At 37.2% G+C, this 22,961-nt stretch overlaps 1 protein-coding gene and 1 long non-coding RNA gene across 10 annotated transcripts in view; one reads left to right on the forward strand and one right to left on the reverse strand.

Annotated features, from left to right (window-relative positions):
- Window positions 1-419: 419 nt before the first annotated feature.
- Window positions 420-22,716, reverse strand: LOC308654619. Its single transcript, XR_014023306.1, has 3 exons — window positions 22,581-22,716; window positions 20,274-20,409; window positions 420-590 (listed from the first exon to the last, which is right to left on the reverse strand). It is a non-coding gene; the product is annotated as an uncharacterized lncRNA (long non-coding RNA).
- Window positions 21,361-22,961, forward strand: part of UBE2D3 (ubiquitin conjugating enzyme E2 D3) — a 31,858-nt gene continuing 30,257 nt past the window's right edge. For 6 of the 9 annotated variants that reach the window (XM_081304294.1, XM_081304285.1, XM_081304291.1 and 3 more), the window contains exon 1: window positions 22,754-22,913. The gene's annotated coding sequence lies outside the window, so the exon portion shown is untranslated. Of the gene's footprint in view, window positions 22,390-22,498; window positions 22,914-22,961 lie in introns of those variants that run through there. The other 3 variants (XM_081304289.1, XM_081304288.1, XM_081304287.1) reach the window with 3 other exon arrangements.

The raw sequence follows: 22,961 nt of genomic DNA on the forward strand, positions 1-22,961 counted from the left end.
ATGAAATGTTAATAACATCTGTTTAACTCATGAAGTGGCTACATAAATATGATGAAAAAAATTTTAAATATAAAATGTAAAATTTAAAATGCATTAAGGCCTAAAGAAGAAGAAACAAAGAGAGATTAAGAAAAAGAAGGGTGAGGTGGGCACAGTGGTGCACGCTTGTAATCCCAGCAGCTCTGGAGAAGTTGAGGCAGGAGGATCTCAAGTTCAAAGCCAGCTTCAGCAAAAGTGAGGCACTAAGCAACTCAGTGAGACCCTGTCTCTAAGTAAAATACAAAATAGGGCGGGGGATGTGGCTCAGTAGTCGAGTGCCCCTGAGTTCAATCCCGAGTACCCTCCCCCGGCAAAAAAAGGTGAAAGACAAAGATTAATGTATTGAATCTTGGTGACTAGAAAAGTGTACTCACCTAAGTAGGTCAGTCAGGAGAGGAACAGATTTTTGGAAACCAAGACAAGGACTACAGAAAAAAACTGTTTCATTTAATTTTAATTATAGAAACTTCATCCAGCAGGGCAGTTCTCTATTTCAAATATTAGTTTCCTATGAGATTTATTCAATCTTGTTCAAAAAATTTTAAGAATTCCTAAAGTGAGAAAGAAGTTATCTCCTGGGAGCCTGTATCGCCTCCTCATTTAAAACAACAACAACAAAGAAAAAGCCTGTAGCTGCTGAAGTTCCACTATTCTATAAAATTTATTAGTAAAGTGGTGACATAGGGCATTATTTACAGATGATTTGTTAGGTTCCTCCAGTTTAATCCACAACTGCTATTCTTCATGTGCACCCTTTAAATGGTTGTCAATACCAGTAGCTTAAGGTACTAGTAGTTTGCCAAGCATGCATTTTCTTTAGCTTCTACTCAAATTCCAGTTCCATATGAGACATAATCAAATGCCTTATTGAAAATCAAGTGCCTGATGTTTCTTTTATATTTTAAATGTACATACCTTTCATTTAGACCCTAAAAGGTAAGACAGTGTCTATCTTCTTTAATTCCCTAGGCAGTTTCTCCTATTATTTTTTTTTTTTTTTTACATTAAAGTATAATGGAGCTGGCATGGAGGTGCAAGCCTATAATCCCTCTGATATGGGAAGCTGAGTAAGGAAGGATTAAAAGTTCAAAGCCAGACTGAGACTGTAGCTCAGTGGTAGAGTGCTTGCCTTGCACATGTGAGGCACTGGTTTCTATCCTTAGATATTGTGTCCATCTACAACTTTAAAAAAAATAAATAAATAAAAGTTCAAAGCCCTCCTCATCAATTTAGCAAGGTCCTCAACAACTTAGTGAAACCCACTCTCAAAAATAAGGAAGGGCTGGGGAAAAACTGGCAAAAAAAAGTGGCAAAACTCCCAAGTTCAATCCCTATTACAATCACAAAAAAGTGTGTGTGTGTGTTTCAGAAGTAGCTCTTTTACACTGAGAATTTGTCCTACACTACCAAATTTACTTAGTTATCTCTGGATGACTTGTATTTTACTAAATCTGGGGACTTAAGTTCCTAATAATATTTGATATCTTTGGTAATTTTGGATAGAAAGTCTTCATCCAATAAAAAGCCAACTTGGGGGTTAGAACAAATTCTCCTCTGCATCTTTTTGCTCCCTTTCATTTATTCTAGTTTCCTTTACATAAATAAAACATTACATGGAAATATTTGCTTTTTCTAATTTTTTTTTTGCCAAGTAAAATTTTATGTACTTAACATCCTTTCTACTTCTATTTCAAACAAAATATTTTATGCTTGTACTTGAAACCACAGACATGTATTAGCACCCCCTCTTGAACCTTAGAGAACCTGGAAGTAAACGAAAAAAATTGAGCAATGGGAAAATAGGTATTGTAAGCTTTATTCTGTGGCAAAAATATTTCTCTCTTATTGAGGAGTTAAGTGTTTCACAGAGGTGAATCCTCCATGATTGAAGCTTCAGCTATTCCCTATGGATAGTAAGTAATGCAGTCTGAAGGGCCCTGTCATCACTGTCTGCTGGCAACTGTTTAATAACCAATTCTGGAGGCAGGGATGGTGAATCTCTTATCAGTAGTATCTGAAGATTTCCCTCAAATAAGTATATCTACTGTGGGCTACCACAGGACATCACTAGATGCAGAGTTGAGAAAGAGGTACACACCATCAAACTATTATATAATACTTCTACCATGAGAATCCCTTAGATATGACCACCAAAGCATGCTAGTAGATACTCAAATGTTAGTACAATGATGAAAGTGAGTTTGAGTATTCATTATTGAGTCTTATTAGATTTTAATATAAATTTCTGCTTATATTTAATATTTATTAATAGCTGTTTTTAACATTCTGCCTGCAAAATTCCTAAATTTTTAAAATTGGTACTTATAAGCCAGTCTTAGCTCACCACTGTCTATTCTCTGAGTTTTGGAAGTGATGTGGGGACTAGCCAATACAAATTGAGCTGATTCTGCTAACTAATGATAGAATAAATTAAGGACTCAGATTTATATAGTCAACCATTATGCTATGTCACAGTAAAGTAGTTCATGCATTTTTCATACTTCTCCACTTTCATATTGCCTTGTTATGACTTTATTAATTTTAAAACTCTTTTATGGCTGCTGTTGGCCTTTAATCTGTATTTCCTGTAAATAAATACTGACAAAGGAATCCTGTATATAATGGGAAAATACACATACACACACATCAAAGATCTATATGTGACAAAGAAGCTTGAGTTGAGGCGAGTATCCTGGTTTATCCAGGTGGATCCAATGTAATCAACAAAGGACCTTAAAAGAAAGAGGAGGCAAAGAGTGTGTCAGAATGATGAGACGTAAAGAAGACTCAATTAATCATTGTTGGCTATAAAGACAGTGTTCACAAGACAAAGAATGAGATAGCATCTAGAAGCTGGGAAGGGTAAGAACATAATTCTGGGGCTGGGGATGTGGCTCAAGTGGTAGCGCGCTCGCCTGGCAGGCGTGCGGCCCGGGTTCGATCCTCAGCACCACATACAAACAAAGATGTTGTGTCCGCCGATGACTAAAAAATAAATATTAAAAATTCTCTCTCACTCTCTCTCCTCTAGCACTCTCTCTTAAAAAAAACCCATAATTCTGTACTAAGACCTCCAGAAAGGAATGCAGCCCTGCCAGATTTTAGTCTGGTATGACCTATTTTAGACTTTTGGCTTCCACATTCGATTTTTTCTTTAAAATACACAATTTTGCATGGCTTAACAATGGGGACATAATCTGAGAAATAGGCCATTAAGTAATTTCCTCTGTGTGGACATCATAGAGTGAACTTACACAAACCTATATGGTAGAAGCCAATCAATCAATGCTGCCTCTTGATTTGATCAAGAGATGTGGTAAATTGGGCATAGTGGTACATGCCTGTAATCCCAGATATTGGGGAGGCAGAAGCAAGGAATATAAATTCACATCCAGACTCAGCAACTTAGTATGACTCTGTCTCAAAATAAAAATAAAAATAAACTGGGGATGTACTCAGTGGTAAAGCATCCCTAGGTTCAATCCCCATTACCAAACAACAACAAAAAAAGAGAGGTGGTAAACATGAGATGTTATGAAGCTGTTGCTTATATAACACAGCATACTGTTTTATAGTGAAGTTTTTAATAAGTATACTCTGATATACAAATATTATTGAAATGCATTTAAAGGACCAGGCAGGGAGGTACACACCTGGAATCCCAGCAACTCTGGAGGCTGAGACATGAGGATCACAACTTGGAGACCCGCCTCAGCAACTTAGCAAGGCACTAAATAACTTAATGAGACCCCTTGTCTCAAAATAAAAAATAAAAACCAGGGATGTGGCTCAGTGGTTAAGCACCTCTGGGTTCAATCACCCAGTACCAAAAGAAAAAAAAAAAATGCACTTAAAGGCTTTCTTCTTTCACTTTCAACTCTAGAATCAGATTTACTGCTTTATCTGACTTACCTGCTTAGTGTTTCTTGACTTGAGTACTCAAAGAGTCAAAAGGTCTTAACTAATTTCACTTCAGGTATATGACAAAAGAATTTTAGTAAACTCTATCTTCATCAGTATTTCCAAAACTAGATACTCTACCTTTTTGTTTTGTGATTTATATCAGTAATCTATAGTAATTCCTATAAAGTTATAACTAGATACTCTGTGATTTCAGATTCTATGCAGTATTTAGGTTTATGATCTTGTTGGCAGCACTTAATAGTACTTTGTCTTGGGAAAATGAGAATAGATAAAAAATATTCTGGGTAGAATTTCTGCCATGTGAAAGCCAAATGACATCAAAGAATGAAAAAGGTGTCCTAATGGTTCTGGCTAAGAAAAGTGGTGGGACAATTGTCATATGGAACATAGCAATTAGTATAGATGTGACAAATTTAAAAAATAACTTAAATTTAGGTAGTTTGCCTGTATTTGTTTCAAGAAGCAATTTAATTTGCAAAAAATTAAAATCATATAGTACACAGATATTTTATTAGCTTACATTGTTTTCTATGTCTAATATGTAATAGGTAAACTTTAGTTTCACAGTTCTTTAAGAGCTAAGTGCACAGGGAATTCACACATTTACGTTTTAAGTTATTTATATTAGGATGGTATAATTTATTATGATTTTGTTATATGTATGGAGAGGAAATTCTAAAAAAATGCTTTTAGGCAAGTACTATTCAGTAACTAATTTTTCTTAGGGCAAGTATCTTAGCTCTTTCTCACAATCATATCTTATCTGGATTATTTCATTAGCACCTTAACTGTTCTCCTTACCTCTAATCTCTACCCTTACATACAATTTTGATACACCCTTATTGCTATTATAGTTTTTTGTGAATAAAAATCTGATCAAGTCATTTTTATAAATTCAATTTCCTCATTCTTTCCATTTCAGAATAAAAGTATATAGTTCTATCTTTTAAATGTCTTTGTTCTTCTCATCTTTTCTCATGACCTCTTTTTTTAGTATTTTTTAGCTGTTGATGGACCTTTATTTTATTCATTTATTCATATGTGATGCTGAGAATCGAACCCAGTGCCTCACACATGGTAGGCAAATGCTCTTTCACTAGGCCACAACCCTAGTCCTCTCCTGTCCTCTTATTTCTCTCTCTCTCTCACCCCCACCCCCACACACATGCGCCCGTGTACTTGTGGTTTCCCAAACTTTCCAGGTCATCTCTGAGACTTTGCATGTTGTTCCCTCCACCTAGGAGTCTTCCTTTTTCTTTTCTTTTTTTTTCCCCCAACTTTGCCTCAGCTTGTTTTTTTCCCACTCATTTTAATAAACTCTCTTCTTCAAGAAACTTTCCCTGATCAACCGCAGCTAAGTTAGATACAATAATATAGCTCTATACACACATTTATGTCCTTAAAAACAATCCATTGTGTTGTCAGATGCTTACTGGTCTTCCTACTTATAAGAATTTCTTATAGATGTTATCTGGGTTTTTCATCTATGTATCTTCAGTACCTAGGAGAGTGCCTAGCAAATAATAGTCATTACATTTTTTTAAAATACGTGTTTAGTGATATGGGAGTAGTTTTTTGTTGTTGTTTTGTTTTGTTTGTTTTTCTGGTAGTTGTAGATGGACAGCATACCTTTATGTGTTTCATTGTTTTTTATGTGGTGCTAAGGATCGAACCCAGTGCCTCACACATGCTAGGCAAGTGCTGACACTGAGCTGCAGCCTCAAACCCAGAAATCTCTATTGCATTAACATTCTTTGGCTTAGACCCCCACACAACCTACTCAGACCTAAACATCACTGATTAACAGTGTGAATGACAATCTCTTTATGCTACTTTACATCAAAAGCAAGACTGGGGCTGGGGTTGTGGCTCAGTGGTAGAGCGCTCGCCTAGCATGCATAAGGCACTGGGTTCGATCCTGAGCACCACATAAATGTAAAATAAAAAATATTTTATCCACCTAAACTTAAGAATAAATATTTTTAGGGCTGGGGATGTGGCTCAAGCGGTAGCACGCTCGCATGCGTGCAGCCCGGGTTCGATCCTCAGCACCACATACAAAGATGTTGTGTCCACCGGAAACTAAAAAATAAATATTAAAAAAAATTCTCTCTCTCTCTCTCAAAAAAAGAAAGCAAGATTGTTTAAAAACATGTTATCATGTTACCATGAATAGAACAATGTTACAGTAACTAAATTTCAAGCTAGCAAGTATAGAAAGGCCAATAAAGTCACATTAAACTGAACAAATATAATGGTGTTAGCTGGAATTCTGTGTGTTCTAGAGGCAGGAGACCTTATAGTGATGAGGAGTGTTTTAATAAGGGTTTTCCGAGAAAACAGAAACAATGCAATTGGCTCATACTGGAGGCCCTGAAGTCCCACATCTTTTATCTGCAAAATGAAGAATGAAAGTCAGTGGTGTGTTGATAAAAGTCCAAAGGCGTGAGAACGGGAGGGGGAGGGAGCAATGCTGCAAGTCACCGTTTGAACCCAGTGGTCAGAGTACTAGAAATGGTGATGTCTGAGGGCAGATGTTCTACCTCAAACAGGAAGTAAATTCACCCTTCCTGTGCCATTTTGTTTTGTGCAGACCCTCAAGGCATTGAATAAAGCTCACTCACATTGTTGAAGATAATCTTATTTACTCCTTTAGTCCACTGACTCAAAAGCTAATCTCTCCCAGAAAAACTCATGGGTACACCCAGAAACCATATATTATCAGCCATCTGGGGAATCCCTAGGCCCAATCAAGTTAACAAATAAGTTAACCACAAGTCCACTTGATGTCAACTTGTTACCCATATGAATCTCCTTAAACTATACATAATCTTCAAATAAAGACAATAAGGTCTTGGGTTGCGACTCAGTAGTAGAACGCTTGCCTAGCATGCATGAGGGACTAGGTTCAAACCTCAGCACCACATAAAATGAATAAATAAAAGGTATTGTGTCTATCTATAACCACCCACCCACAAACACACACACACACACACACACACATATACAGATATATACATATATATAAACACACTAACACACAATAGGGTCATAATTTTGCTGGATGTGATAAGCAACTGTCTTTCATTCTTCTGAAAATAGACTAACCCCTTCAGCAGAGGATGTGAAGTGTGAGTAGTACTTAATTTTTTTTTATTGGTTGTTCACAACATTACAAAGCTCTTGACATATCATATTTCATACATTAGATTGAAGTGGGTTATGAACCCCCAATTTTACCCCAAATGCAGATTGCAGAATCACGTCGGTTACACATCCACAATTTTACATAATGCCCTATTAGTAATTGTTGTATTCTGCTACCTTTCCTATCCCCTACTATCCCCCCTCCCATCCCCTCCCATCTTCTCTCTCTACCCCATCTACTGTAATTCATTTCTCTCCTTGTTTATTTTCCCATTCCCCTCACAACCTCTTATATGTAATTTTGTATAGCAATGAGGGTCTCCCTTCAATTCCCCTTTTCTCTCCCTTTCCCTCCCATCTCATGTCTCTGTTTAATGTTAATCTTTTCTTCCTGCTCTTCCTCCCTGATCTGTTCATAGTTGCTCTCATTATATCAAAGAAGACATTTGGTATTTGTTTTTCAGGGATTGGCTAGCTTCACTAAGCATAATCTGCTCTAGTGCCATCCATTTCCCTGCAAATTCTATGATTTTGTCATTTTTTATTGCTGCATAGTACTCCATTGTGTATACATGCCACATTTTTTTTATCCATTCATCTATTGAAGGGCATCTGGGTTGGTTCCACAGTCTAGCTATTGTGAATTGTGCTGCTATGAACATCGATGTGGCAGTATCCCTGTAGCATGCTCTTTTAAGGTCTTCAGGGAATAGTCCGAGAAGGGCAATAGCAGGGTCAAATGGTGGTTCCATTCCCAGCTTTCCCAGGAATCTCCAAACTGCTTTCCAAATTGGCCACACCAATTTGCAGTCCCACCAGCAATGTACAAGTGTACCCTTTTCTCCACATCCTCGCCAGCACTTGTTGTTGTTTGACTTCATAGTGGCTGCCAATCTTACTGGAGTGAGATGGTATCTTAGGGTGGTTTTGATTTGCATTTCTCTGACTGCTAGAGATGGTGAGCATTTTTTCATGTACTTGTTGATTGATTGTATATCCTCCTCTGAGAAGTGTCTGTTCAGGTCCTTGGCCCATTTGTTGATTGGGTTATTTGTTATCTTATTGTCTAATTTTTTGAGTTCTTTGTATACTCTGGATATTAGGGCTCTATCTGAAGTGTGAGGAGTAAAGATTTGTTCCCAGGATGTAGGCTCCCTATTTACCTCTCTTATTGTTTCTCTTGCTGAGAAAAAACTTTTTAGTTTAAGTAAGTCCCAATTGTTGATTCTTATTATTAACTCTTGTGCTATGGGTGTCCTGTTAAGGAATTTGGATCCCGACCCCACAATATGTAGATCGGAGCCAACTTTTTCTTCTATCAGACGCAGAGTCTCTGATTTGATATCAAGCTCCTTGATCCATTTTGAGTTAACATTTGTGCATGGCGAGAGAAAGGGATTCAGTTTCATTTTGTTGCATATGGATTTCCAGTTTTCCCAACACCATTTGTTGAAGATGCTATCCTTCCTCAATTGCATGCTTTCAGCCCCTTTATCAAATATAAGATAGTTGTAACTTTGTGGATTAGTCTCTGTGTCCTCTATTCTATACCATTGGTCCACCCGCCTGTTTTGGTACCAGTACCATGCTGTTTTTGTCACTATTGCTCTGTAATATAGTTTGAAATCTGGTATCGCTATACCGCCTGATTTACACTTCCTGTTTAGAATTGCTTTTCCTATTCTGGGTCTTTTATTTTTCCATATGAATTTCATGATTGCTTTATCTATTTCTACAAGAAATGCCGTTGGGATTTTGATTGGCATTGCATTAAACCTATAGAGAACTTTGGTAATATCGCCATTTTGATAATGTTAGTTCTGCCTATCCATGAATAGGGTATATTTTTCCATCTTCTAAGATCTTCTTCTACTTCTCTCTTTAGGGTTCTGTAGTTTTCATTGTATAAATCTTTCACCTCTTTTGTTAGGTTGATTCCCAAGTATTTTATTTTTTTTGAGGATATTGTGAATGGAGTGTTTTTCCTCATTTCCGTTTCAGAAGTTTTGTCGCTGATATACAGAAATGCCTTTGATTTATGCGTGTTGATTTTATATCCTGCCACTTTGCTGAATTCATTTATTAGTTCTAGTAGTTTCTTTGTAGACCCTTTTGGGTCTTCTAGGTATAGAATCATGTCATCTGCAAATAGTGATAATTTAAGTTCTTCTTTTCCTATTTTTATGCCTTTAATTTCTTTCGTCTGTCTAATTGCTCTGGCCAGTGTTTCGAGAACTGTATTGAATAGAAGTGGTGATAGAGGGCATCCCTGTCTTGTTCCAGATTTTAGAGGGAATGCCTTTAACTTTTGTCCATTCAGAATGATGCTAGCCTGAGGCTTAGCATAGATAGCTTTTACAATGTCAAGGTAAGCTCCTGTTATCCCTAGTTTTTCTAATGTTTTGAACATAAAGGGATGCTGTACTTTGTCGAATGCTTTCTCTGCGTCTATCGAGATGATCATATGGTTCTTATCTTTAAGTCTATTGATGTGGTGAATAACATTTATTGATTTCCGTATATTGAACCATCCTTGCATCCCAGGGATGAATCCTACTTGATCATGGTGCACAATTTTTTGATGTGTTTTTGTATTCGATTCGCCAGAATTTTATTGAGGATTTTTGCATCTAGGTTCATTAGAGATATTGGTCTGTAGTTTTCTTTCTTTGAGGTGTCTTTGTCTGGTTTCGGAATCAGGGTGATGTTGGCCTCATAGAATGAATTTGGAAGAGCTCCCTCTTTTTCTATTTCCTGAAATAGCTTGAAAAGTATTGGTATTACTTCCTCTTTAAAGGTTTTGTAAAACTCCGCTGTATATCCATCCGGTCCTGGGCTTTTCTTGGTTGGTAGTCTTTTGATGGCTTCTTCAATTTCATCCATTGATATTGGTCTGTTCAAATTGTGTGTATCCTCCTGACTCAGTCTGGGCAAATCATATGACTTAAGAAATTTATCGATGTCTTCACTATCTTCTATTTTATTGGAATATAGGCTTTCAAAATAATTTCTAATTGTCTTCTGTATTTCTGTAGCATCTGCTGTGATATTGCCTTTTTCATCCCGTATGTTAGTAATTTGAGTTCTCTCTCTTCTTCTCTTCATTAGCATGGCTAAAGGTCTGTCGATCTTATTTATTTTTTCGAAGAACCAACTTTTAGTTTTGTTAATTTTTCAATAGTTTCTTTTGTTTCAATTTCATTGATTTCCGCTCTGATTTTAATTATTTCTTGCCTTCTGCTACATTTGCTGTTGTTTTGCTCTTCCTTTTCTAGGGCTTTGAGATGAAGTGTGAGCTCATTTATTTGTTGGTTTTTTCTTTTTTTGAGGAATGACCACCAGGCGATGAATTTTCCTCTTAAAACTGCTTTCATTGTGTCCCATAGATTCCGATATGTTGTGTCTGTATTTTCATTTATCTCTAAGAATTTTTTGATTTCCTCCTTTATGTCTTCTGTAACCCATTGATCATTCAGTAACATATTGTTCATTTTCCATGTGATGTAGGATTTTTCCTTCCTTCTTTTATCATTGATTTCCAGTTTCATTCCATTATGATCAGATAAAATGCAAGGTATTATCTCCACCCCTTTATATTTACTGAGGGTTGCCGTATGGCATAATATATGGTCTATTTTTGAGAAATTCCATGTGCTGCTGAGAATAAAGTATATCCATTTGATGATGGTTGATATATTTATTCTATATATGTCAGTTAAGTCTAGGTTATTGATTGTGATATTGAGTTCTATAGTTTCTTTATTCAACTTTTGTTTGGAGGATCTGTCCAATGGTGAGAGAGGTGTGTTGAAGTCACCCATCATTATTGTGTTGTGGTCTATTTGATTCTTGAACTTGAGGAGAATTTGTTTTATGAATGTCGCAGCACCATTATTTGGTGCATAAATATTGATAATTGTTATGTCTTATTGGTGAATGGTTCCTTTTAACAGTATATAATGTCCTTCTTTATCCCTTTTGATTAACTTAGTCTTGAAGTCGATTTTATTCGATATGAGGATGGCCACCCCTGCTTGCTTACGAGGACCGTGTGCATGGTATATTTTTTCCCATCCTTTCACCTTCAGCCTGTGTATGTCTTTTCCAATCAGATGTGTCTCCTGGAGGCAGCATATTGTTGGATTTGTTTTTTTAATCCATGATACCAGCCTATGTCGCTTTATTGGAGAGTTTAAGCCATTAACATTCAGAGTTACTATTAATATATTGTTTATACTTCCATCCATGTTTGATTATTTATCCTTTTTTTAAAAAATTTAGTTTGTTTCTCCATGATTATCTTTCCCCTCGCCCTCTGTCTTTACCGAGGCACTTCCTACTGATGGTTTTGGTTATTGTTTTTCATTTCTTCCTCGTGTAGTGTTTTGCTCAAAATGCTTTGCAATGCTGGTTTTCTGGCTGCAAATTCTTTTAATTTTTGTTTATCATGAAAGATTTTTATTTCATTGTCATACCTGAAGCTTAATTTTGCTGGATACAGAATTCTTGGTTGGCATCCATTGTCTTTCAGTGTTTGAAATACATTGTTCCATGACCTTCTTGCTTTCAGTGTATGTGATGAAAAATCCCTTGTTAACCTTATTGGTTTACCCCTGAATGTAATCTGTCTCCTTTCTCTTGTAGCTTTTAATATTTTCTCTTTGTTCTGTATATTGGATATCTTCATAAGAATGTGTCTTGGCATTGGTCTACTGTGATTTTGTATGCTCGGTGTCCTGTATGCATCTTCAATTTGTATATCCGTTTCCTTTTTTATTTCTGGAACGTTTTCTGTAATTATTTCATTCAGCAGGTTACTCATTCCCTTGGTTTGAATCTCTGTACCTTCTTCTATCCCGATAACTTATAAGTTTGGTTTTTTTATGTTATCCCATAACTCTTGGATGTTTTTCTCGTGATTTTTTACCAGCCTTTCTGAGTTGGCTAGACTCTTTTTTGTCTTCATTCTCTGACGTTCTGGCTTCTACTTGCTCCACTCTGTTAGTGATACTCTCAATTGAGTTTTTAATTTGGTTTATCGTTTCCTTCATTTCTAGAATTATTGTTTGATTGTTTTTTATAATCTCTATCTCCTGATAGAGATGCTTAACTTCTTCTTTTATCTGTTTATGTAATTCATTCTCAATGTGTTCTTTCGCTGCTTGAATTTGCTGTCTTGTATCCTCTTTAAGGTTCCATTCCATCTGTCTAAGGTGTTCCTTGAGTTCTTTATATGACCATTTTTCTGATGACTCTAGGTCCTCCTGAATATTTAGGCTGTCCTGCATTGTTTGTACTCCTTTTCTTCCTTGCTTTTTGAAGCTGCTCATGTTACTTCTTGTTCTGTTTGACTGATGAATTACTGTTTACTCCTATAAATTTATTAGATGCTTGGTAGGAAAGGTATTAGAAGGGAAGGGAAGAAGTTACTAAAGAGAATGAGAGTAAGCAGGTAGAATTCAAGGGAATATAAGATAATTGAAAAGAAATGAAAAGACAAAAGAAGAAAAGAGTAGGAAATAAATAAGAAAAAAAAATTTAAAAAATAATAAAAAAATAAAATTAAAATTAGAAGAAAAAAAATTTTAAAAAAATTGTAAAAAAATTTAAAAAAACAAGAAAGAAAAATGAAAATGAAAGAAAAACCCAAATCAAAAAAAAAAAAAAAAGAGAGTGAAAAGAAAAAAAAAACTAATAAATGCAGTCTTAGAGTTTGATTAACTTCTCTTCCAGTAGGTGGCACTGTGCCCACCAGGCCAAGTTTCTCCTGTCAATACGCGGGAACCAATCACTGTGCAGCAGCTCCTCCCAGACTGGGCGAGTCTCCAATCCTGAGTGCCTAGGGCCTCCTCTTGTGTCTAGTCACTTCCCACTTTTCCTCTAGCCAGGCCCCTTTCACGGGTGCCGCTCACCACAATACTGGCTACACGCCAGGTCTGCGGTTCCCGGGAGCCCTGTTTTCATGAACGACTGGGCACACTCTTCCAGTTTGCCATTCCCTCAGACCCTAAGTTTGTAGAGCTTGGGGCTGAGAATCCTCAGCGAATTTTACTTGCCCTCCAGTAGCCACGCCCCCAGTAACTGGTGCAAGAGACCTCAGCTGTCAGCACTGGTGGGAGCGGTAGTTCCGCGCCGTGGGTCCCACGCCACCTCTGATTCCCTCGGTCTGGCTATTGTGCTCACGGGAGAGTTGGGAGGGGCCCTTAAGGTTTCCCCGATGTGTGGAGAGGGAAGGCTAGGGAATTACACACCTGTATCCGAAGGTTTCAATGAAGTTATCTCCTCCGCCACAGTCTGATGATGTCAGTTCTCTGCCATGGTGGTGTCTCTTGCAAATGGTGACAGTTCGTTTCCCTTTGCCGGCCGACCAATGCAACGGGTGGGTCCTTACTGTCTCTCCCAAGCCCCATTTGAAACCTGTGGCCACTACCTATGAAGGCTCGGTAGGCATTTACCTCTGTAGGATGAGAAGGTCTGACCAGTTGTTTCAGCTGGATGGATTAGTGCTGAGTCACTTTTTTTTTTTTATATTTATTTATTTTATTAGTTTTCGGCAGACACAACATCTTTGTTTGTATGTGATGCTGAGGATCGAACCCGGGCCGCACGCATGCCAGACGAGCGCGCTACCACTTGAGCCACATCCCCAGCCCAGTACTTAACTTTTCTTCTGGCATTAAATACTATGATGAAAAATTAATAATACTTAAATATTGATATAGTTAAAGCATCTTGTTACATAACTGCATGAGAAAACAGATATTTGCTTAACCCATACGCACGCACACACACACACACACACATATTTATAATAAGATAAGGAATACTCATGACAAGGAAAAAGAGAAAAAGGATTCTTCCTCATTCTTGGTTCACAGGACTTACTTTAAGAACACTTTAAATTTGCTTTTAACTTTTGCATTCCCACTTCTTTCTCTCCCCAGCTCTATTTTGTCCTTAATTATAGCCCTATTCAATCCAGGGGTAGACAGTCCTACCTCCAAAATGCCCCAAAATAATCTTCCCTGTTTCTCCATTAGTGCAGAACAGAAAGTATAAGGAAAACTAAATGCATACAAATGAATGTCTAAAAACGTTTGGATTTTTTGTCTGAATTTCTCCTGAAGCATCAAACTTCCAGCACTATGAGGCGTGGAGAACTCTTCTTTTTTATATGGGTCTTTTTGTAAGACACGGAATCCATCATTCTATTCCATTACCAAACTACTTGTTAACTTTGAGATTTGAAATTTAACATCCATTGATGATAGAGTATTGCTGATATTGTCACGCTTCTTCATCACCAAATGAACCAAATTCTGGAAATAAGCACTTTTTTTTGGATGTAGAGGAATGTTTCTCAATGACTTTCATTCTTTTTTCTTTTTTTTTTTTTTCCTTCCTTTTCTTTTGTGGTGCTGGGGATTGAACCCAGGGCTTTGTGCATGAGAGACAAGCACTACCAACTGAGCTATATCCCCAGCCCTCATTCTTTCTTTTAATGCCACGTGTTTCACTGTTTTTGTGCAATGATAGAATCTTCAATAGGTGCTACATAGTACAGTCATCCTCTGCATTCAGAGTCAACTGCAAATCCAAAAAAAATTTTTAAACTGCATCCGTACTGAACACCTACAAATGTTTAAATGTTTTTTATTAGTGTATTATAGTTATACATAATAGTGGGGTTCATTTTCACATAAAGTACATGCATGAAATATGATTTGCTCCGTTTCAGTCCTCAATGCTTCCTCTTCCCATTCTCTCCTCCCTCCGTATTATCTTTCTTTATTCTATTGATCTTTTTCTATTTATTTATTGTTTAAATTTATGCTTTACAGGTATACATAAAGGTGGGATTCAATGTATATATTCATACATGTACATAGCATAATTTTGTCAATTTCATTTAGCATTCCTTTCCTTTCCCTGGTCCTCCTCTCCCCACCTCAGCCTTTTCCTCTATTCCACACTGATCTGCCCTCATTTTTGTGGTCTCCCACCACTGTCCCATTGGTCATATTTCCTCACTTTGCTCTAGCTTCCTCAATGAGAGAAAACATGTGACCCTTGACTTTCTGATTCTGGCTTAGTTCACTTAGCTTGATCTCCAGTTACAGTGTAACAACTATTTACAACATTTATATGGTCTTAGGTATTATCATCATCTAGAGACCATTTAAAGTAGACTGGAGGATTAGGGATATATAGAGATCAGTTGTAGAGTGCTTGCCTTGTATGCACAAGGCCCTGGGTTCAATCCCTAGCAACGTGCGCGCGCGCGCGCACGCACACACACACACACACACACACACACAGTACATTGGAGGGCATGGGTAGACTAAATACAGACACTATGCCATTTTATATAAGATACTTGAGCATACAAGGCTTTTGGTAAGGAATGGGTGTCCTGAAATTACTTCCCTGTGGGTACCAAGGGTGGCTATATCAAAATAAAAACCACACTTAAATGGCTCCTTTAAGTCATTTAGATATCATCTGATTCTATAGAACCACTATGTACAGCATTGCCATAATCATTCCTAAAGTTTAATAAATTTTAGATTTATCATCACTATCTTATTTAAGAATTCCCACAATTATCTAAATAATAAATCAAAGATTGGTAAGACATTGATCCCTTCTGGTTCAAAAACATATTATCTGTTTACTTTAGTTTTTTTGTTTACTTTAGAGGTAATTTTAATTTATATTATTATTAGCTAAATACCCAACCCTCCAAATAGATGATTTTTCCTGATTTTTAATCTAATTTCATGTGAAATTATAAGGAACTTCTTCCATATTTTTTATTGGTGCATTATAAATATAATAGTGAGATTCTTTATACATTCATACATGCACACAATATAACAATATAATTTGGTCAACTATTCCCCAGTATTTCTCCTTTCCCTCCCCTACTCCATATCCCTTTGGTTCCTTTCCTCTTCTGGTTTCTCTTTGATTTTCATGAGAACCTCCCTATTTTTCTTTTTTAAGGAAACTTTTATATTTAGAGTATGCCAAAATTGAATATACTGTTTCTGGTCATAACTATGAACATTTATATCCAATGAAATACAACACTATTTAAAAGTTAATTTCACTAGGGGGTGTAGCTCAGTGGTAGAATGATCAACTGGCACTCACTAGGTTCTGGGTTTGATGCCAGTATTCACGTGCATACACAAACATAAAAATTAATTTTTAGTCATTATGTTTTATTAAGGAAGTAATATTGATAAAATAGTTCCAAATTAAAGACTGTTTGACAGCAAATGCTTATGAAAATCAAATGTAAAATTACATTGTTTTACTGAGGTAAACCCTCAAGTTAATTTTTCACTTTTTCTGTGTTACAAGAATGCTGTATCTCATTTATTTCATATTATGAAATACTGAAAATATTTACTAAGCTTCCAGGTTGATTTCATATTTTGATTCTAATTTAAATTACTTTTTAAGAGAAACATCTATATTGAGATAATTCAATGGATTTTAGTGTATAACAAAGCTAAAGAACCATCATTATTATCTAATTTTAGAATTTTCATCACCCTCCGCCAAATAACCTTATACTCATTGGTATTCATTCTTCACTCCCCCTGCTTCTAGTTCCTGGCAATGAAACATCCAGCTTCTGTCCTTATGGATTTGCTGCTTCTGATCATTTCATTAATCATACAATATGTCAATGTGTGGCCTTTTGTGTCTGCTTTTTTTTTCTTTTTTGGTACTGGGGATTGAACTCAGGGGCACTTAATCATTGAGTCACATCCCCATATCCCCATCCCTATTTTGTATTTTATTTAGAGACAAGGTCTCACTGAGTTACTAAGTGCCTTTACTTCGCTGAGACTGCCCTGAAATTGCAATCCTCTGGTCTTAGCCTCCCAAGCCACTGGGATCACAGGTGTGTGCCATTATGCTCGGCTTTTGTGTCTGCTTTTTCATTCAGCAGAAAGTTTTCAAGTTTCAGGATACACATAACGTGTTGGTATTTTGTTCCTTCTTATTAATACTATTCTGTCTTATATATATCACAGTTTAACCATTCATCAGTTGATAGACATTTGGGTTATTTCTACTTTTGGGATAAGATAACTAGTAATACTCTGAACATTAGTGAAGGTAAGTTTTTATATAAAAAGAATTTTATTTTTATGCCAAAGACCTGATCATCATCATTCTTTATATGCTACAAAACCTATCCATTTAGGTAAAAATGATGTTCTTAGCATGAAAGTACATTTTTCTTAAACCCCATTAATAAAAATCAGATTCTGGACTAGCAAATATAAAAATTACCTCTTTTTTAATGAAAACAATATGAAGTAATATTTGGTTGGGTTCCAAATACCTATTCCAAAAAAATATCTAAATGTACATTCTGAATATTAGTCTTGACCATAGCATTTTCAATTAATTAAACTGATAAAATGGGGTATATACTGTATTAGACCCAGCATCCTTGGCAAATTATAAAATTCTGTGACAGATTTTTACAAAGATACAAGTAAACATAGAACATTAGTAAGTACACACACAGTACTGATCTATATTAAATATATTTATTCAGAAGTATATTTAAATGAACTCCTCTACTCAAGTTATTATAATAACATGGCCTCACTGAAGAACTCACATATCAGGACACTGACATCTTCTATCCAGATTATTATTTGCCAAGTTCACGGGGGTAATTTTATCTTTTATATTTTTCTCATATTTTATGTCAACTCATGCAAGAAAAATCTGATCTATTATAATTAGAAAGTTTATCAGACTTCAATTTAACATTCTTAGAGAGGACTGCTTTTAAGTTGTCTTTTCAATACTTTTTAACTTCACAGATTTCTGAATATAAATGTTTCTTTCAGTATTTAAAACAGAAACTTTTAGCATATTCCAGATTTCAAGATAAAAACATGACTCTTTTTTTTCAGATAGACCCATTTCTACCCTTATAATTCAGATAAATCAAATAATGAAAATATTTTTATTTGCAACTGTAAAATGGGTTATCTACATCACTAGATATGTGAACTATTTAAAAATTTGAGCTAATCATAGCCTGCTCTATCATAAGCCATCAAAAAGCTGCTGGGAAGCAGCATTCAGTTGCACATGCCTGTAATCCCAGCAACTCAGGAAGCTGAGGCAAATTCAAATTCAGCCTGGGCAACTTGGTGAGACTGTGTCAAAATTAAAAAGGGTGGATAGGCTGGGGTTGTGGCTCTGTGGCAGAGCGCTTGTCTTGCACATGTGAGGCACTGGGTTCGATCCTCAGCACCACATAAAAATGAATAAACAAAATAAAAATATTGTGTCCATGTATGACTAAAAATATTTAAAAAAAAAAGGGGGGGTGGAGATGTAGTTCAGTGGTAAAATGCTTTCCAAGCATTTGTAAGGCCCTGGGTTTAATAATCAGTACTGGGGGAAAATATACACACACACACACAATGTTACTTCAGATGTATATACACATTTTACAACAGCATCACATATGTATGTTATGCAAAACATAAAAGTTTAGATTGCAAATGTGAAAGTACGTTTGGAGAACAGGAAAAGGCATGGGCAGATTTGATGTAGTTTTTTTGTTTTGTTTTTTTTTACTGGGGATTGAACCCAGGAGGCTCTTAACCACTGAGGCGCATCCCCAGCCCTCTTTTGTATTTAAAGACAGGGTCTTGGCTGAGTTGCTTAGGGCCTCATGAAGTTGCTGAAGCTGGCTTTGAACTCATGATCCTCCTGCCTCAGCCTTCCAAGCCGCTGGGATTGCAGGTGTGCACCACCAGGCCTAGCAGATTTCATCGTTTTAGCAAAACTCCATTACAATAAAAATTTCTGTAGAACAAAATCTATTTTCCAGCCCTAACTGGTATTCTACTTATTTAATGGAAGAATTGGATATAATTAATATTAAAAAAGTAGGTTTTGGAAAATCCCTTTTAGTCACCGGGAGAATTTTACCTGCAATAGTAAGAACATTAACAATTTGAGGTAGCAAGCAGGTATGTTTTGCACTAAAGGGAAATTTAATATTGACTAATAACTGAAGAGCTAAAAACAAACAGCTTAGGGCTTAAGAGTGTAGGCTTTAAGGTCTGACTACTTCAGTTTAAAATCTAGCTCTGCTCTTTACTAGTTGTATAGCCCTGAGTTTTCATCTGTATATCAGGGATAATGAGACAATTAATTAAATGAGCCAGCACATAATAAGTACTTCAACAATTGTTAAAACCTATTTAAAAACTTAAACATACAGTATCTGAATTTCTTTCATCCTTGATTTTCATTTTGTAATTCTTTCACACCTTATCTACAAAGGCATGTAATTAATGAATGTGAATATAATAAAACCTAAAACAACCAGAATGCTTGGAAAATGAATCATTCTGAATACTTCAATTTTCCATAGAGTACCTTCATAGTTACCCCAAAATAGAGGGAAAAATCAACAAATGTGATAAAACTGTTGCCTCAATATATTACACACTTCAATACCGTCTTAAAGTATACTGGTTGTAATTAAACTTTTCCTGATGAATCACTATAGTTAGGAATATCAATTAGAATTTCACAAATCTGATTTCAAGACTTAACCTAAGCTTTTTAAGCATGCAGTTCATGGATAAAAATGAGGGAATGAGGGCATGTGTGAGCTTGGGTGGGAAAAAAATTACACTTTTACTTAAAAATTTTGTATTACCTAAAAATTTTGTATTCCTTCATCAATAATATTAGCTGTACCTACTTCTGTATTACCAATAGATAGTTCAGATACTTTATATTACATTACAATCTTGCAAACTCTGGAAATGTTATTTAAGTTCATTATTATTTCAAAACTTTGGTCTTCATCAGACCCCCCCACTAGATCTTCCTTACTGTTAATAAAGCATATGTTTACTTTAAATAAAGCACATGTTCACAAGTTTGTATTTCCTTAATTTTTTGATAACTGTATTTCACATGTTTTTCTTTATATATAATACAATGAATTTCATTTTATACATGTATAAAACATTATTCTGAAAATGTGGGTGGTTTTATCAGATTGTCAAAGTGGTTTGAGGCACAAAAAAGTTAAGAAAATTTTTCCAGTGTATTGTGCTCTGTTAATCCACAGCAGTAATGTTCCATCATACCTTTACACTGAAGCTTGTTTAGATTAAGGTAATTCAAATTGGTTTCTCTGGGGCTTTTCTTCTTGGACCTCCCTGGATATTATGACTTCCCCTTAGGTAAATGGGAATGTTTCCTACTATTCTTGTACCCTGGCTTCTAAAAAAATGAAATAGGAGAAATAAGTTAGATTCAGATGACATTTAAAGTAGAAATATAAAACATGTTACTCTATGAAATAAATATTCTTAAATTAAGCATATGAATTCAAATTCTCCTCCTATCACTTAGGATAGAAACCTAATCTGTGCTTCAGTTTCTTCATTTGTAAAGGGGAGCTAATAAACACAATACCTGGTAAAAGTTGCATAAATTTTACCCATACCTATTATTACTATTATACATTTATTTCACAAAATGGCCAGTTAATACCTGAATGTTTACTTTAATAACTTAACATGTATACAACACTGTGAAGTCTTCAGGGTCCTTTCACAACTTTATGACATCTGAACCACACAATAATTCCACGTGAAAGGATAGTTATTATTACATCTAGTTTAGCAGTGAAGAAATAGAAGATTAGTAACCAGACCTATATCACACATACGGAAGCAATCAGCAAGAACTTAGAACCTAAGTTTCTCCCTCCACCCTCATGCCTAACCTCGTGAATTGGCTAGAGGAGAGAACAATAAAGATTACTCAAGAAGGAACAGAGGAAAGGGACAGAGGTATCCAGTAGACCATGACTGGGGCATTTACAGAATGGTTCAAATCCGGGTAAGGGGGTGGGGAAGGAATCCGCATCACCTGGGAGTTTAAGATGCATAATCTCAGGCTCCAGCCCCTACTACTAAATCAAAATCCGCATTTTGAACAAAACTCCATGTGACTTCTATTGACATTAGTTTGAGAAACACTCTTTAATTGCTCTAGTTCACTATATGTTCATTTGAACAGTATATTAGACCATTTATCACTAACCTGTGAAATTTTTATTACTTTCTGCAATAGTTTTTTCTAAATCAAGTATATTTTTAAAACAGGTGTATTTTTCTATGTAATCCTTTTATAAGTGGGATCATTGAGGAGTGTTAAAAAGCTTCAAGCAGCCAACTTTTATATATATATATATATAAAATTTTGGAGGGTTCTGTGGCTTAAATTCAGAGATTCGTAACTCGCTAAGCAAGTGCTCTACACCTAAATTATATCCCCAGATAAAAAGTTAAGGTCCTACTACTTTTTGCCCGAAAGATACACTGAAAAGCAAAAATACTCGTACCTTATTACACCCAGCAGAATAGGCCACTGCTATCTGCACACCCCCGCCTTTCGCGGATATTTCAGTTAAGTATTAAGTTTTTCTAACCCAAAACGCTACCTGATTTCTCGGAACTTCACCACTTTCTGGCTCAAAAACTGAAACATGGCAAGAGAAGGGGGGGGGGGTATTTGAGCCTGTTCTTACATCTAAACCTTGCCGTGTGGTGGCGATGGACTGTAGAAATGGCTCGCCCCTAACCCTCCCCTCTCTACTCAATTCATAATTAGGATTTCGAAGCTGCTGTAACTCTGGGATTCGAGCTGGCCTGCTCTTCTCAGTATCGAGCCCCTGGGGTTAGAAATGCACTAATTTCGGCACCGGGGAAAGCTATCAGCTGTCGGCCTGGGTCTATTTTAAATTACAGTTTCTATTTTGCTAGGCGCCTCCTCTCGCCGGGTAGCCAGCCCACGAGAGCAGGGGGAGTAAATACCATTCACCTGTTCCACCGGAAACCTCAGAAACTCTGCTCAACCTTGACTAAAGGTATCTACTAGTTAATCCCTGGTACCTCCCACCGCACATTCCTGATTGGGCGCGTGAGCGAGGGATGTGTCGGCGCGCGCTCAGATCAGTCGGGGGAATTCCATTTCCTCTCCCTCCCACCAGCATAAGCATTCAGGGGCGGTGCTTCCCCGGCAGCGACCTGTCCCTGTTCGAGCCGGCGTCCCAGGGCATCTCGCGATAATTTGTGATTTGGGGGCGGGACCCAGTCAGGAAGAGCGCACAAAACTGCCCTTAAGTCATTGCAGAGCTGCAGCTCCGGTTAGCCGGCCACGAGGTTCTCGCGAGACCCGCCTCCTCAATACCAAGTGAGGAAACTAGGGGACGAGGTTGGGAGGGGCGTGGGGCTCCACCGCGCAGCTGCTGCTTTCATTACCTTCCTCCCATGGTCTCCTTCCGGTTCTCGATGCTTCTCTGAGTCTGTTTCCGCCACTCGTCTCCCCCCCCCCCCCGCCCTCAGCCCATGACCCGCCTCCGTCCCCCGCCCTCCCAGTCCAACCTCAGATCCGTTTAGTAAGAAGGGGCTGTTCCGAAAAGGACAAGGAAAGGGGGTGGTACAGATTCGCTCGGCCCCGGACGTGGGAAGTAAACCGTTCCCCTTCACCCCTAGATTCATCCTGTGCTCGCGACGGCGGCGTTGGCGGACTGATACGCGGCGGTGAAGAGGCAGGAGGAGGGGGGAGGGGCGGAGCGTGGCAGCTGGCAGTAGTTCCGTCAGAGCGGACATCTTGTGGCTGTGTCGTGCGCGTGAGCCCCGTAGGGCCGGGGAGGCACCAGCTGCCGCGCGGGGAGGAGGCCGAGGCCGCAGCTTGAGGGAGGCCCCGGCCCCTCTGTACGCGTGGGTGTGGACAGCTAGGGGAAGGGAAGGGAGGCCGGCCCA

Source organism: Spermophilus citellus (genome assembly GCF_964194105.1).
Source record: "Spermophilus citellus genome assembly, chromosome: 8".
NCBI lineage: Eukaryota > Metazoa > Chordata > Mammalia > Rodentia > Sciuridae > Spermophilus > Spermophilus citellus.